The sequence below is a fragment of the Pleurodeles waltl genome, chromosome 5 (assembly GCF_031143425.1).
Source record: "Pleurodeles waltl isolate 20211129_DDA chromosome 5, aPleWal1.hap1.20221129, whole genome shotgun sequence".
In the NCBI taxonomy this organism is placed as follows: domain Eukaryota; kingdom Metazoa; phylum Chordata; class Amphibia; order Caudata; family Salamandridae; genus Pleurodeles; species Pleurodeles waltl.
This window is the reverse complement of record NC_090444.1, coordinates 1,814,636,887-1,814,654,128: the sequence shown is the minus strand read 5'-3', so window position 1 is coordinate 1,814,654,128 and position 17,242 is coordinate 1,814,636,887. Positions and strand designations below refer to the sequence as shown.

At 42.7% G+C, this 17,242-nt stretch overlaps 1 long non-coding RNA gene across 1 annotated transcript in view; it reads right to left on the bottom strand.

Moving 5' to 3' along the window:
- LOC138296837 (uncharacterized) overlaps positions 1–14,462 on the bottom strand; it is a 353,901-nt gene extending 339,439 nt beyond the window's left edge. The window contains exon 1 of the long non-coding RNA XR_011203908.1: positions 13,885–14,462. This is a non-coding gene — a long non-coding RNA (uncharacterized lncRNA). The remainder of the gene's footprint in view (positions 1–13,884) is intronic.
- Between the last annotated feature and the right edge of the window lie 2,780 nt (positions 14,463–17,242).

Here is a 17,242-nt window from a genome sequence, read left to right as displayed (position 1 = left end):
AGTGTACTGTCTTTTATAAAATGGATATAGAAGTTGTGATAAATTACTCATTTTCAGAATATTATAAAACCTGTAGACCGATGTCTCAATATGGACTCCCTTTGAATTTGTGCATATTTACTGCCCGTCTTTGCTGGCTCAAGAGTATTACAGTTCTTATTTTTTCCTTTTACTCTTATTGTTAATAGTTATTAAGACCAAGTCCACATTGTCCATGACAGAGACTCGGCAACCTGCAGTGGTTTGTTCTGAGTTGATTCAGGATGTGGACCACTCACATCTTTCAAAGCTGTTATAGGAATTTTCAAGGGATCTTTTAAGCTTAATCTGGAATTGTCTAAGATCCCATTTTGCAGTATGTCTGTATCATATGGAGTTTCTTGTATCTTGCCTTGCAGTTGGGTCTTTACCAATATACATGTCTTATTCTTGAAGCAGAACTTTGTTGACGTATTCAATATTTGTGGCTGGTTTATTAATGCTTTCAAAAGTAATGTATGGATCGATAAAGATTGCTCTTGCACCTTTAGCTGCTTGTTAGTGAATTTCAACAATGTGAACAGAACCGCGTGAAAAGATGACATCATGCTGGATGTAGGAGAATCAATCATTTGTGATTAAGGGACATTATTGCGATGTTGAGGTTCTACGTTCATGCGCTAATGCCCATTTCATTAGTAATTGATCTGAAGTGGGTGAGTTTTCCTGAGGTTTCTTCTTTTTTCATCAGAGGACCATTAAAAACATGTGGATAAGTTCACGCATGATTTTATAGAGTTGATGTGGTGAATACAATGTTGGATAGAAGGTCATAATAAGAGATAGAATGTGGGGAAGGAATTGTTGGTGGGAAAGAATGTTGTAACAGCAGTTACAGAGGGCCGGTTGCCGGTTCATGTTGTGCTGGCATTGCTCTATACTATGAACCATCTTTACATTAAAAGGACCATTCCTGAACCATCTCTTGCGAGGTCCTGTTCTTTACAATTGCGACGAGACAGGCAAGAGCAATGCCAGTGTATCCATTCGCATACTGAAGTTTAAGAAGTTCCAGGAGACTTACTTCTTGAACTGGATCATCGGGGCAAGAGTGAAGACATTGCAGCATGCTTATGCGGTAAATTCATCGCTCGACGCTGAGTGTTAATGCATCTTAGCTTCATTAGTGCTATGTGCATGGACAGGAGCACGTGATCTTTCTTAGCTCGCTGTGGTGCAAGTGAGGTCCACGTGTTGGAATAGCACATGAACCCTTGTGTGATTTGCTTGTGTTTAGTCAAGGATTTTGGGTAAAAACCAGCCCTATATCCTACGAAAGCATGTTGGATGACGTACTGGTGGCCATCTTTTCTAGCTGGGAGGAATTTCACCGGATCACATTGCCTACGAGGTGATAGGCACACCTATATTGTGCCTGACAACTGCATATGGATACATTATCGACAGCAGTTTTTTTTTTTCCTCGCAGATACGCGGTGATAGGCACACCTGTATTGTGCCTGACACCTGCATATGGTGATTGGCACACCTTAATGGACACACAATCGGAGCACTCGCATGAAATACGTGGATGTACTCAGTGATGCGCACACCTTTAACAACAAATAGGTGCTTTGTATATAACAAATTCTTTGAGTGTGCAAACTGTGTCGGTGATGCGCAAACCTTTAAATAAGTTATTATTCTTCATATTGGATTAACTTTGTGCGCTGCAGAATTTATCGGTGGTGCGCACACCATAGTTTGAACCTAGTATGTCATATACTATTTAAGAGGAAGATTTATTTTTTTTTAAAGTCTAATATTCAATCTGCACCCTTCTTTTTAGAGGAGCCAGAAGATCCACCCATTCAATGGGAATTATGGTTAGACTTATTTGAAGCATATGTGGAAGTATTGGAGGATGGGGAATGTACTCCTGAAAGACATTTATTGTTACCTAATCATAGACTAGGGGCTATAGGTTTAAGATAGTTTAAAAACGTATCAGTATTAGATAATATTGGTGAGGAAGATGTATATAAATGTGCTCTCAAACAGTTACAAGAGAGGTATGTCAGGAAGATTAATGTAGTCATGGAAAGATATAAGTTTTACTCTAGAGAACAAAAGTAAGATTAATCTATTTACCAGTATATGGAAGTGTTGAGAGCACTCAGTTATTAATGAAAACCAAATCTAAGAAAATACAGGGAAAACTGTGGCCTTTGGGAGAATTGTCTTTAAAAGCGGCATTAGAAGTGACAAGAAGTATTGAAATTTCAGAGAGGTGTATTCAGGTAGTGAGAAAGGAAATTAAGGACAATGGTACAATAAGTGCCGTTGGTGGTGAGAAAGATGGGAAGGATTGGAAAAAAAGGTGTTGTCCATATTGATCATACTAGCAACAGAAATGACCCAACGTATAATTCCAAGGCATTGTTATTTCATAGATGTGGCGCTGGTACCCATTTAGCAAATTCTAAAATATGTCCTGCTGTTGCCAAGATTTGTAATGCATGTAAGAAGAAAGGACATTTTTCACGTGTGTGTAAGAATTTTGGGGGAAAAAGTCAACTGTATTGTGGAGGGTTTTAATGATGATGAACCCGACTATGGTATGCAAAATGTTGTGTTGAGTATACAGAGTGGAAATAAAAAAGGGAAAATATTAAATTACCAAAGTGTTGGTTAAATATTGATGGAACGCAAGTGGAAGCAATAGTGGATTCCTGTGCATGGTATACTATAATGGCAAAAAAATATTTGACCAGTTATGACCTGGCAGAGAATTGGAAAACACAGCCATAAGTTGGTGTAGTTACTCTGGTCAAAACATTTTTTATAGTAGGGATGATGCAAGCTAAGTTCGAATTTCCTGGTAAAAGTGTTCAGGAGATGTACCTATAGCTGAGAAAAGGGCTATGATTTTAGGTTGGCCACATTTGACAGAAACTGGAGTAAAGGTGGACCATAATGCTGATCCACACATGTATGCAGTGAATGGGCGTAATAACCAGAGTACAAACAATACATATTCTGATTTACAGATTGAATTCCCTAAAGCTTTTAGTAGTCAGTTAGGTAACATGAAACATTTTAAACATATCATAGTAAATGCTATACTTGTGAGACAGAAATCCAGGAATGTTCCATTTAATTACATGGCGAAATTAAAAGAAATATTACACGACTTATGCGAAAAGGACATTATAGAACCCATTGAAAGTTCTGATTGGGTATCTCCAATTGTACTCTAATTGAAAGCAAATGGTGATTTGAGACTCTGTGGATTTACGTTCTCTCATTTATGCTATTTGGGTCGATGCTTTTTCATTGCTAAATTTGTGGGAATTTATGTTATCTATTGGTGATGCTAAAGTTTTTTCAACAATTGGCTTAGCAAATGCTTACCATCAAATACAACTGGATCCGAATTCCAAAAATTGTACAGCTTTTAAAACACCTGAAGACATGTTTCAGTACAAAAGGATGCTATTTGGATTAGCTAGTGCATCTGCTGTATTTCAAAGGGAAATGTCCAGAGTATTGTCAAATGTAACTGGTGCAATGGTGTACCAGGACGACGTAAGATAAGATTGAACATGAATGCATATTGAGAAAAGTATTACAAGCGTTAATGGAGAATGGTTTGACGGTGAAAGAGCAAAAATGTAATTGTGGTAAACATCAAGTGGAATATCTAGGTCACGATATTTCAGAGGATGGCATTTGTCCACAAATTAGCCAAGTACAAGCTATTTGTGATGCCCCGGAGCCTAATTGTAAAGAATAATTGATATCCTTCTTAGGTTTGACAGAATTTTATTCACGATTCGTGAAAAATTATGCATCTAAGGTCGAGAATTTACAAGCAAAAATGCAAAGATTTGCTGGAAGCAGGAGCATAGTGAGGAATTTGCAGCTATAAAAAAGGAAATTGTCCAATGCATCAAGTTTAAGATCATTTGATGTGGGTGCAGACTGAATTATTTCTGTGGATGTTAATGGGTATGGAATTGGTGCTGTTATCCCAGCAAAAGAATGGAAATGTGTGGGTGGTTGCATATGCATCCCACACTTTGACACATGCAGAATAGAATTGTTCTGTGATAGAAAAATAATTACTAACTGCAACTTGGGCAGTGCAGTGGTTTAGAATGTATATATGGGGTAGGAAATTCAAAATATTTACAGACCATGAACCATTGGTAAACAATTTTAAGACCTGGAGGTGGTAAACACCTCACTCCGCAATTAGGGAGACTGGCTTCAAAATTACAAATGTATCATTAGAAGATAATGCATCTTCCAGAGAACAAATAAGGGTGTGGCGGATGGGTTGACTTAAACAATGAAAACGTTAATGAAGTTGACGATCGTGATTGTGATGTAGCATTTACATACTATGATGTGGTGTCCATTGAAAATGATAAAACAGCATTGGAGCTATCTGAGGAAAGGTGGATGAAGCAAATGGAAAAAGATGATATGCTGTCAAAGGTGAGGGAATTTCTCAAAAAGAGGTGGCCATCTGAACGGCATTTACAAGGTGAATGTGGTACGTTTTGGAAAGTCGAGGGTGAACTATCAATGTGTAATGGCATTATCTTGAGGGGTGATAAAATAGTACCTCCTCATATGATGCAAGAGACTATTGTTAAGTTAGGACATGAAGGGCATGACGGTATATCAAGTACCAGGAGGAAGATAAAGGAGAATTTTTGGTGGCTGGGTCTGGATGGTATGGTGGACCATTGGGTGAGGGAGTGTAATGCATGTAAATCAAGTGATAGGATAGTTAAACCAGTGGTAGTACCTCTACAAATGGTTGAATTGCCTGAGGGGCCTTGGCGGAAGGTAGCAATTTATTTGATGGGTCCGTTTGCCACATTACAATTAAGAGAGGCGTATGCTTTTGTCCTTATTGACTATTTTTCTAAATGGCTGGAAGTCTGTATGGTTGGTAACGTAAATACAAATGTAGTCATGGATTTCTTGGAAGATGTGTTTTCCAGGGAAGATATTCCAGAAACCTTGGTGTACAACTCACATCTAGTAAAATGTAATCCTTTAAAAAAGTTGTGGTGTGGACCATGTAAGGCTGTCACTATATCATACAGAAGGTAATGGTCAAGTTGAAAGGTTCAATAGGGTAGTTAAAGAGCCTATATAGTTAGAATTTAAATCTAAACTATCATGGAAAGTAAAATGGAAAGGAGCTCTTCAAAGTATGCTATTATCTTACTGAATTATCCCCTTTCTGTAACAGGAAAGACACCATTTGAGTTGTTGAGAGGGGGGAAGCCGTCTTCCAAATTAGTTCCATGGTGGTTAAAGAATAAGACACAAGAGGAGACACTGAAAGATATTGATGGTCAAATAAGAAGGTGAGTTGAAAAGTACCAAAGTCAACTGTTGAATAGAATTAATAGAGGGAGAACTATGCCCAATATTGTGGCAGGGAAGTATGTGCATGTAAGGAAACCTAGATTAGTAGAAAAGGGGGAAGCCCGTTGGTCTGATCCTGTGAAAATAGTGAAGGTTTTGGATGGTGCTGTTAAGCTTGAAGATGGGTAGGATGGTAGGATACATAATTTGCGGCATGTGAGTTTGTGTAAAGAGGTTAACATACATGAGAACGAAGATTGTGGGATGCAGGATGATAATAATGGGTATTTGTTGGAGGTGATTATAAGTTGCAAACAGCTTTGTGTCCTGCTATACATTCAGAGTGGTTTGTGGTGGTATTGGAAAATAATTGTGGTAAGGGGGCGTTTTAAAAAAATAGTGTTTGGAATAATAATTGTGTATATCTTCGACAAAGTCAGAGAGAAAAGAAAATTACCAGGGTACCTCAAAGGATTCGTGATGAAATGTAAATAATATTTAATTTGTGATGAAATGCACATACATTTCCAAACTATTGTGTATATTTTCATGTGTTTTAGAGTTGGTATTATAGTTAGGAATCTTATTTGAAAAAAGCAAGGGAAAAAAATGTAATTTCTGTTTAAAAAAATTAATTTGAGGTGAAGATGTGTTGTGATTAGAACGTTGGATAGAAGTTCATAATGGAGATAGAATGTGGGGAAGGAATTGTTGGTGGGAAAGAATGTTGTAACAGCAGTTACCGAGAACGGTTGCTGGTTGATGTTGTGCTGGCATTGCTCTCTACTACGAACCATCTTTACGTTGAAAGAACCGTTCCTGAGTCATCTCTTGCATGGTCCCGTCCTTTACAGTTGACCATCCCCCCTTCCAACATACTCTCTCTTCCCCCAAGATTTGTCTTTCGGGTGATGCTTTTAAGTCATGAATTGTAACCACTTCTCCACCTGAAGGGGGTGGAGATAAAAACACTTTCTTTTAATTAGAGTTTTCTCCTTCAAGAAATTAGAAATAATCTGGAATACCATGTTTTTGGGTGTGGAGGTCCACTTATGTGAAGGCTTTTGGCTTGGAACTTGTATATCATTCAGATCATCCATCGAGGAAACATCTAAAGTGATTGTACAATGCTGAAGTTCTTTGGTTTCAAAAGTCATCCTTATTTGAGCCTCTTCTTCCTTATCCACCTTCTGGGTAGCAACCCACCTGTCATCATGTGGGTGGTACAAGTCCACTAATCGTGCTGGAGGAGAAAATGTCACCTGCTCCTCCAACGTCAAATGTACATATTCCTGAGGACTCAAATGACTTCTCTCCAATTGGACTTGTTGCTGTCACTTCACTGTCACTTTATTAAATCCCAGTAGAAAATGTTATGTGCATTAAGAAATTGACCAATAAGAGTGACATTGTTTTCCAAAAAATGCATCTGGACCATGAATATTGCGAACTGCTGGTCACAGTATTTGGTGAGGGCTGGTGATAAAGGTCAGTGAGAAATATTAAAATTACCTATAAATAGCCAGTGTATGCTCCTTTTGATTTTTATGGTGATCTATGGTAAAGTTCAACCGTTTAATATTTCTCACTGCACTCACCTCCCACTATCGTCACTTATCCACTACCCCTCACCAAGGGCAGGAAAAAGATCTACACCAAAAGAGCACCAGGTTGAGGGGCCTACTGGACACTGCATTGCCAACCCGTGTGGAGCAGGACCCAATGATGAAGCATGCCACCTGGGGGGGAGGGTCTTTGCATTTTTAAAAGGATAATTTTGGTGATATCTGCAAAACACAAACTTTCAGGTATACCTGCTTGTTGTTCTCTACCTAACCTAGATTGTAGGTTAGGAATCTTTAAGGAAGGTCACATATTTTGGTATATGATATAGTCTGGGGAGGACACATGACAGACCAACAACAACCTCCCAGGTTCCCTTTTTTCATTTTTGATTTCAGTGAAGAGGACCAGCCAGACCCAGCAAGGGATCAGGTATATGAGGGACTTTCCTCTACTAGGATCTCAGGTTATAGCCATGGGAAAGAGGAGGAGACTGTATCTCTGTGGTGTGCCTGCAGTGGCCGGGGCTCCTGTGTCAGCTTACGTCAACGTGGTTCAACAGTCGGTGTAATAGGTGGAGCCAGGTGGGTAGACCTCAGCACTTGACAGCAGTGTTCGTGAAGAACAGTGATCTGGTTGCAGATCTCACTACCTGGTTTGGAGTGCTGATTAAAGATGGTGAACTTTGATGTGAATCGAGCCGCTGGTTGTAGTTCATGACAAGCTTTGCTCGGCCTAGTGAGCAGTGCTGTTTGGACCTGAGAATGGAAGCTGCAGAGGCAGTGAATTAGTTGGCTGCAATATTAAAGAGTCAAATAATCAGTCAGATGCATTTCAGGTAAAGCCGGAGACAATAGATGAGAGGATGGAAGAATCTTAGGTTTACCCATAGTCATCTTACACTAGCACTAGGATTAATGTTAGCCCCTTCACATTATTTTAGATACTTTATTTTTAAATATTTTATTAAACCGCTCAGCTTTCCATGAGGACTCCAGGTGATAGGCACAGTGAAGATGTTCTTGGAGCCCAAGGCTTTCCATAGTTCTTGAAATATGATGACACAAAATGAGTTCTTATGTCACTTCCGATTCTAAGCAGGATTCCAAACTTGGGGACAAAGCCTTGGATCAGTGTTTTAGCCACTGTGATAGCATCAGCTTGAGCATAGGGATAGGCATCTGCCCCTACACAAAACATTCAAACCAGCACCAAAACATAAACATGGTAAGAACACTGGGACATTTACATAGATGTGTACTGAGTGTCTCCAATCAGGAAGGGTGGGAAGCTGGATTGGTCTTAATGTTCTTCCCATCATTATAAGCTTGCCAGACACACATGTGACAGTACTGTTGAGCAATGGAAAGGGAATAAGGAGAAAACCTGTGGGTGCCAGTAGCACAGAACATACCTTCATGACTGACTTGTGCAATGCAATAACACAATAGTGTACATTTGACAACAGAACTCAAGGAGCAACCATCTTACTATCCTCATCACTCCACAATCCATTCAGATGTTGATGACGCTCTTGGTTGGTCCAAGGCTTCTTTGTGCCGTCTGGTACTTGCCCCACTGGTGGCTGCTTATATTTGAAAGTGGTGCTGAATATTTTGACCCACTTACAAGCACTGTGAGAAGCCAGCAACGCCCTTAGGTCCACTCCCAAAGCTCTCAATCGTGGTCTGTTATAAACAGTGTTTATAATGGGCCACAATTGGGAGCTCTGGAGTTGAGGTTGTATGCAGTTCGAGCTCCTCACACTGCCTGTAACTGGGTAAAAAAACAGTTTTAATTAAAAAAAGAAATAGCTACTTACCTACTCTTCTCCTGTTCCACAGGCCGTAGCTACAAGAAAGTGAGGGTCCTCAGAGCCAACTCCCCAACCAATCCAGTCGCTGCTTTCATGCTGCTGATAATATTGCCCAGAATGAAAGAAGAACAAGATTGGTTGGAGCGGGCTGACTCAGTGCCTCCAAGGGCACTGGAGGCTTGTGCCCACTCTCCATCAGTCTACTACAGCTTGGGTTGGGGAGGTTTATAGTGCACATGTTAGGCTGGCCGTCACAAAGCAGCTGTCCAAAGTGATGTGCGCACCTTAAACTGGAGTAGATCTCACTACTCCCTGCTGCCAATCAGCAGCAATGGCCCCGCCCTGTCACTCAGCTTGGGCTGACCACAATGAACAATAAAATTGTAATTAAATCATTTTATTACCATTTTATTTGTCATTTTTGCTGCGTTGGCAGCAGGGAGGGGACGTGACACTCCTCTGCCCTAATAGAGGAATTGCCGCTGACTTGCTCCTCTCGGGTTGCAAATTCTTGTAAAGTTGGCATGAGGGGCTCAGCAGCTTGGGATACATATACAGGGAGTGCAGAATTATTAGGCAAATGAGTATTTTGACCACATCATCCTCTTTATGCATGTTGTCTTACTCCAAGCTGTATAGGCTCGAAAGCCTACTACCAATTAAGCATATTAGGTGATGTGCATCTCTGTAATGAGAAGGGGTGTGGTCTAATGACATCAACACCCTATATCAGGTGTGCATAATTATTAGGCAACTTCCTTTCCTTTGGCAAAATGGGTCAAAAGAAGGACTTGACAGGCTCAGAAAAGTAAAAAATAGTGAGATATCTTGCAGAGGGATGCAGCACTCTTAAAATTGCAAAGCTTCTGAAGCGTGATCATCGAACAATCAAGCGTTTCATTCAAAATAGTCAAAAGGGTTGCGAGAAGCGTGTGGAAAAACCAAGGCGCAAAATAACTGCCCATGAACTGAGAAAAGTCAAGCGTGCAGCTGCCACGATGCCACTTGCCACCAGTTTGGCCATATTTCAGAGCTGCAACATCACTGGAGTGCCCAAAAGCACAAGGTGTGCAATACTCAGAGACATGGCCAAGGTAAGAAAGGCTGAAAGACGACCACCACTGAACAAGACACACAAGCTGAAACGTCAAGACTGGGCCAAGAAATATCTCAAGACTGATTTTTCTAAGGTTTTATGGACTGATGAAATGAGAGTGAGTCTTGATGGGCCAGATGGATGGGCCCGTGGCTGGATTGGTAAAGGGCAGAGAGCTCCAGTCCGACTCAGACGCCAGCAAGGTGGAGGTGGAATACTGGTTTGGGCTGGTATCATCAAAGATGAGCTTGTGGGGCCTTTTCGGGTTGAGGATGGAGTCAAGCTCAACTCCCAGTCCTACTGCCAGTTCCTGGAAGACACCTTCTTCAAGCAGTGGTACAGGAAGAAGTCTGCATCCTTCAAGAAAAACATGGTTTTCATGCAGGACAATGCTCCATCACACGCGTCCAAGTACTCCACAGCGTGGCTGGCAAGAAAGGGTATAAAAGAAGGAAACCTAATGACATGGCCTCCTTGTTCACCTGATCTGAACCCCATTGAGAACCTGTGGTCCATCATCAAATGTGAGATTTACAAGGAGGGAAAACAGTACACCTCTCTGAACAGTGTCTGGGAGGCTGTGGTTGCTGCTGCACGCAATGTTGATGGTGAACAGATCAAAACACTGACAGAATCCATGGATGGCAGGCTTTTGAGTGTCCTTGCAAAGAAAGGTGGCTATATTGGTCACTGATTTGTTTTTGTTTTGTTTTTGAATGTCAGAAATGTATATTTGTGAATGTTGAGATGTTATATTGGTTTCACTGGTAATAATAAATAATTGAAATGGGTATATATTTTTTTTTGTTAAGTTGCCTAATAATTATGCACAGTAATAGTCACCTGCACACACAGATATCCCCCTAACATAGCTAAAACTAAAAACAAACTAAAAACTACTTCCAAAAATATTCAGCTTTGATATTAATGAGTTTTTTGGGTTCATTGAGAACATGGTTGTTGTTCAATAATAATATTAATCGTCAAAAATACAACTTGCCTAATAATTCTGCACTCCCTGTATGGGGACAAAGCAGCCTTTCTAGGAGCACTGTCAGTACAACAACCCTCTTAACACTTCATTGTGCTACCCAGCAGTCAGCACAAGATAAACAATTGCTACTTTCTTTGGCAGCTGGAGGGCATCAAGCAACCCCTTGATTCCAAAAGCATTCTTAATGAGAGTTCCTCCAGTTGTTAGGAACTGATAGCACCACTCAAAGATTAAAATTATGGGTGAAATCAAAGGTGTATATGGAGTTAGTGAAAATAGTTAAATTTTTCTCAGTGGCTAAAATGCAAGCATGGGTAAAAGTAATCAGTTAACCCAGCTGGGCAGGATATACACTTGGTAAAGATAGATTCTCAACAATTTTAGTACAGAAGGCTTATCCCACAACCAACATTCCATCATCATTTCTGAGACACGTAACCATCAGCAATTTATGCAGTTTCACAGTTAGTTAAACGTGTTTCGATGAGTTCAATGTGGGACTTTGTAAGGTGCTAGTAGTAAGAACACAATTCTCTATGGAGAGTGGTAGGGAACAATGAACTTTGTTTTAACAGAGGGTACTGCACCCAGGTGATGGGAGTGGGACAGAGCAGCAGTATTTAATACTTAACATTTTTCAGAGACACAAAGGGCAAAGTTTGGAAGTATGCTTTTTAAGAGATCTTGTAAGGGCTTCACAATGTTAGCATAACACAAAATCCAATGCCGACAATGTCTTGCCATCTCTAAAAGTTTGTGTACCTGGGAATCGGTGACAAGCTGTAGGATAGAGGACTGTAGAACAGAGTTAGACAGATGTTTCTGTCCAGCAAAAATATTGTCACCAAAGGTACAAGGATTAAACAGAACTGTAATTTTTCTGTAGCGGCTTTGGGCCCATGTTTCTCTAGTTCAGTGAGTAGATACTGAAAAAGGGTGGTATGACATAGGAGGACCAAAGTCTCTAAACCTTTTTTAAGTACTTCTGAAAGATGTGGTGTGACATAATCCCATGTCATTTGACAGAAGGTGACTTGGCATATCCATGTGGAATCTGATTCCCTGTCAATTGACCAATAGGAAAGTGGAAATTAAGCAACTTTTAAAGTGCATAGGGATAGAAGAAATAAGAACAAAATCATGGCTGTGGACTGGATAGGTGAAAGGGTATTAGTTGGGCTTGTCACTGTAAGCCTGGCAACATATTAGCATAAACAGCAATATGAACTCGCATAAAACAGTGTGTTTCTTTTCTTGCCTTTTTTTATAGGTAAAATATAGATATAACGGATGCTAACAGTGCAGATCAGAACCTTTTGTTTTAATAGAGCAGCAATAATGCAGTGAGTGAATTTCCGCCTCAGTGTCAGGATTGAAAGGGTGTTGTGGTAAGGTGGGAAACTTCTATGTGGATGATTTCCCAGCATCCATCTCTACAGGAAGTGACATCACTAGATTCAGATCAGAAACATATTTAGAAAAAGAAGCCAAACAAGCAGACTTAATTCCCCAGGGCCCATCCCCACACAAGGTCTCATTTTTGCAGTTCCCAGAATCCTTCTCTACATTAAATTACATCACTTCCTGATTTTTTCTCCTTAAGTAAATCCCTAAAGGCTTCCTACTGTGTAGATGCCTCCAGCAAATGGTAGACAAGCAGAAGGGTAACTCCCGTTTGGGCTTAGTAAGATTAGGTAGGGCTTTGAGCCAGAATCCCTGCTCCACTACATTTTACATCATGTGCATCACCCAGCACACCATCCTGCCAATTGCAACAATCACACCAAGACCTAAAGCACACAAACACTCACATAGTATCTCCACAACAAATAGCTGCAACCTCACTCTCATTCTAGTAACCACCACAAACTGCAGAAAACAAGTTCCATCTCACTCTCATCAATGCATGCTCTTCAGTGCTCTATGCTCCAGACCTCGTCAGCCATCTCAGTGTCACAACGTTGCAGAAAATTGGTTCACATCCTTGCAGATCCAAGACATCCTTTTTCCCACGGGGTATAGCATCCAGCATGTGAATGTGCTCATAAGAAGAGAGGAGACCGCATCATTATTCTTAGGTCCCCTTGGTCCTGCAAGCGTACACAAGCAAGAGACACTAAACTCTATGAAGCTCCTCTCATGCTGCTTCTCACTCTCTGCAGCTGTGTCCGCCACCTTCCACCTCATCTACAGGCTTCCTGGACAAAAGAATCACTTGCCTCATCAATACAACACACCCACACCACCATCCACAGTGACCTCAACCTTCGGCGATAACTCAAGCATGAAAATAACAACAGACACGCTTCTGAACCTCGTCGGCATACTGAACGTGGTAAAGCATGCCACTCAAACAACACACACCAAAAGCCATATCCTGGACATCATCTTCTCAACATCACCAAACATCCAATGCATGCCTCCCATCCCCCTCTAGTAGACCAACCACATCAGAGTCCCCATCACCTTGCTTTGCACATCTGGTCAACCCAGAAGAGAACATCAAAAACCTTCAGGTTGTTGAAAGATTTCTACATGCACAGCCTAAAGCATAGAGTCATCTCGCGGTCAGCCACCTCCATGTTTGATGTGAACACCATTCTAAATGACTTCAACACATTCCTGGAAAACCTGAGAATAGCCATTGTCCAACTAAAACACAAATCTGCAAGTTAAACCCTTCAGCACTCTGGTACTCAAAGATTTTATAGACAACAAATGTTCCAGGCGCAAACAGAAAAGAAGATGGAGTAAAACAATACCACCCCATGACTTCACTCTATGTGGGGATTACCGTTTGGGACAGAAACACTATTTAACCTACTCTGTGGGAGCTGAGGGGAGATCGAAGATGGGTTAGTGGCAACTTAGACGATTCGAAACACCAGACTGGCCACTGCAGACCCTTGCACTACTCTCTTCTAAGTTTTGAGGTCAGTTCCAGGTCATTGGTGAGAGAGCCCTGTATAAGACCGATAGGACTAGCCGCTAGTTGCATTAGCGCCTTGCTCATGCTTAGCTTGCACCCATGCTTTGCTTCCTCACCTTTGTTGTTTTCTTCCTGTTTGGTTCCTTCGGTGATCTCCATCCCACACCTCTTATTCAGGCCTGCTGTGTATCTTCTGCTTCGTCGTGCCCACAAGCGGGGGAGATATGTGCCTTTGGGCCACCTCTTCGCCTTTGTCCCAGTGTGTTGCCCGAGAGCAGAAAACAGCCTGTCCCTCACCACCATGTCACGGCCACTAGCCAATTTGGGGCTGGGTCCTGGTCTGCCCCCACGATTGCTGCAGGCCCCCTCGGATCTCTCCACCTCCGTATGGCCTGGCCCACTGCACCAGGCCGCTGTCAGGCCTAAACGATTCCGCTGCAGCCCCGGCGGCACCCTGAAGCTGCTCCCAGTCCCTCTCGGCTGCAGGTCTCATGGCCTACTCCTCGCCCCGGGCCGACCTCTCTGGACCTCACTCATCAGAGCCATGGTGCCCACCTGCGGCTGAGCAAAGGCCCTGCGCTTGGCAGGCGGCCTAGGCTTGCGATGGCAGCGTGTTTTAGCCAGCGATGGCCAGGATGAAAGGAGGATTCACGGCGGCCCGGCGCGGAGCTCCTCTACAGAGCGTGGTGCTCTGTCGCCATCTTGGCAGGGTTTTCACTTTTGAGTATGTCAGTTTTTCACATGCTGATCACAAGTAAATAATGTTCATAAGAAGGGCCATGGTTTCACTACTGCTTTAGGTTGCATTACTGTTTCATAGGTTGTTATGTTTTGTGCATTTTGTCTTCCATTATTCTGTCATTATATTTATACATTTTGTGTTGTGTTCTCAGAACTTTGGCTGCACTTTCACATCTTTAGCGCAACTGTCCTACTTGTGTTCTACAGTACCAAAACGTGTTCTATGCGGTCTCCTTTAAGCTAGGCTTTGCCTGATTGTCCACAACTATCTGAAAAATCAAGAAGTCTTAGTAAAACCAATTTTCTGTTGTACTTGAGTTCTAGCTCGTGGGGAACACCTGTACTCTCATCTTGAAAGTTGTCCCTTTAGCTGCAAGGGGTACAAAAAAACACATGACCGGACAGTAAATCAATACTTATAGGCTTACCCACCGGTCTTAACAGGTAAAATACATTTATTGCATGGTCACTCTCTTATTGTGGTGAAGTTCAAGAAAGTACTAAAACACCTGCATACCCACAATCCACTGCGGCAAAAATCTTTTTCATAGCCAGCCTTGGCACACAGCTTAGGAAATGACAAGTCATATGACCCGACACTTGGCCCAAAGCCAATTAAAAGCAAGGAATTCCCCCTAACCCCCAAAGTATCAACTCCCATTTGATTTTACCACATAAACAGGAAGCTGATTCCAAGCAAGGCGTATCAGACCAGACAAAAAAACAACCAAAAGGCCATCTCTCTACCAATTGGCCTGCAGCTCAGGGTAAGATATTTCACATGACCTATCATACGCCCTCATGCTAATCACAGACAAGCAATATTTTCCCACCAGAACTGGAAATCTAAACCTCAGGTCCTTCAGGGCATCCTCACCTGGGTACCTGAAGAAAAGAGCAGATAATGACCACAGCGTTACCTGTTAAGGCCTGGTATTGACCTACAGGACCCCTGCATCTTGCATTCCACACAGCACCACAGCTCAGCTAAGGGATGACCTGTGCATTCATCTCCATCTCATGAAACATCAAAACCATTTTACGCCCATGCTAACAGTGCAACGCTGCACACCACCGAGGCACATCAAAACCCCACAACCTCATCATCTAAAGCATCTCTCAATAGATGCACCTTGCACTTCATGTGATGAATGTTCAACCACAATCATTACCGATAATCTATTCACCACAAATAACGGTGATGCTATCTTTCTTACGGATACCTGATCCATGCCAACCCCAAGCTCATCCACGAAGTTGTGGTTCCACAAAACTACAGCATCTAGAGCACAGTCCAGCCAAACTGTCTGTTGGGTCGATCCACTGATCACTGATCACTGATCCACTCACGCACACTTCAGCGGCAATCAACCTTAAATCCCTTTCAGCTTCTTTCCTGTCACTTTTCCAATCGCCACACAGACCATTACTTAAAACCTCATCTAAACCCATCTGGTGCAAACCCAGGGCCATATTCATGAAAGGGTTGCATTGGTTTTGCACCGTGCAACAGGGTGCAAAATCATTGCAAGCCTTAAAATGTGATCTATCAATCCAAGCAAGGCCACCTTGTGTGCCCCCGAGTGGCTTGTTAAATCTGGAGTAACACAACGAAGCGCAAATCACTGCATTCCGTAACTCTGCCCAAGGGAGGCGTTCCATGGGTGGTTTGTGGCTGTTACCACACACCCACCCATGGATTCTGGCGTATTCCCAGATTTACCATTTTTGGTAGACCTCGGAATGTGCCAAAATTGCTATGCCTCCCCAGGTAAGGCAAAAGAAAGGAGAAATATCTCCTCAAAAATGCCTCAGGGGATTGTTTTTGAGGAGAAACGTGTTCCTTCCTGCACAAAACAATCCTGTCTCCAAAGAAGGCACCATTGCAACACGGTGCAAGAGTGCCTGTGTTGGTGCTAGGCAGCCAAAAGTGCACCAGCACTGCCAAAAGGTAGTAATGTGCAGTATTATTTTAAATATGGTGCATTCCTGCCCTTTCCCTATCACGCAGCACAGTGCAGTAAGGTGAATTGCTGTGCTTCACTGTGTGACAATTTCATAAATATGCCCCTAAAAGTTCAGTGTCGAAATATCAGACCTCATAATTACAGCCTTAACCAGCAACATAACCATCTTCCTTTGTAGCTTCACTCTCCAAGGTGAAGCATCTACATAGATCATAAAGGATGCCCTCATCTACATGGTGGTCACTATGGGGGTCATTCTGACCCTGGCCGGCGGCGGAAGCCGCCGGCCTGGCTGGAACCGCCAGAATACTGCTGCGCGGTCAAAAGACCGCCGCGGGTATTCTGGGTTTCCCGCTGGGCTGGCGGGCGACCGCCAGAAGGCCGCCCGCCAGCCCAGAGGGAAACACCCTTCCATGAGGATGCCGGCTCCGAATGGAGCCGGCGGAGTGGAAGGGGTGCGACGGGGGCAGTTGCACCCGTCGCGATTTTCAGTGTCTGCATGGCAGACACTGAAAATCATGGTGGGGCCCTGTTACGGGGGCCCCTGCAGTGCCCATGCCATTGGCATGGGCACTGCAGGGGCCCCCAGGGGCCCCACGACACCCCATACCACCATCCTGTTCCTGGCGGCCAAAACCGCCAGGAACAGGATGGCGGTATGGGGGTCGGAATCCCCATGGCGGCGCAGCAAGCTGCGCCGCCATGGAGGATTCCCCAGGGCAGCGGAAAACCGGCGGTACACCGCCGGTTTTCCGTTTCTGACCGC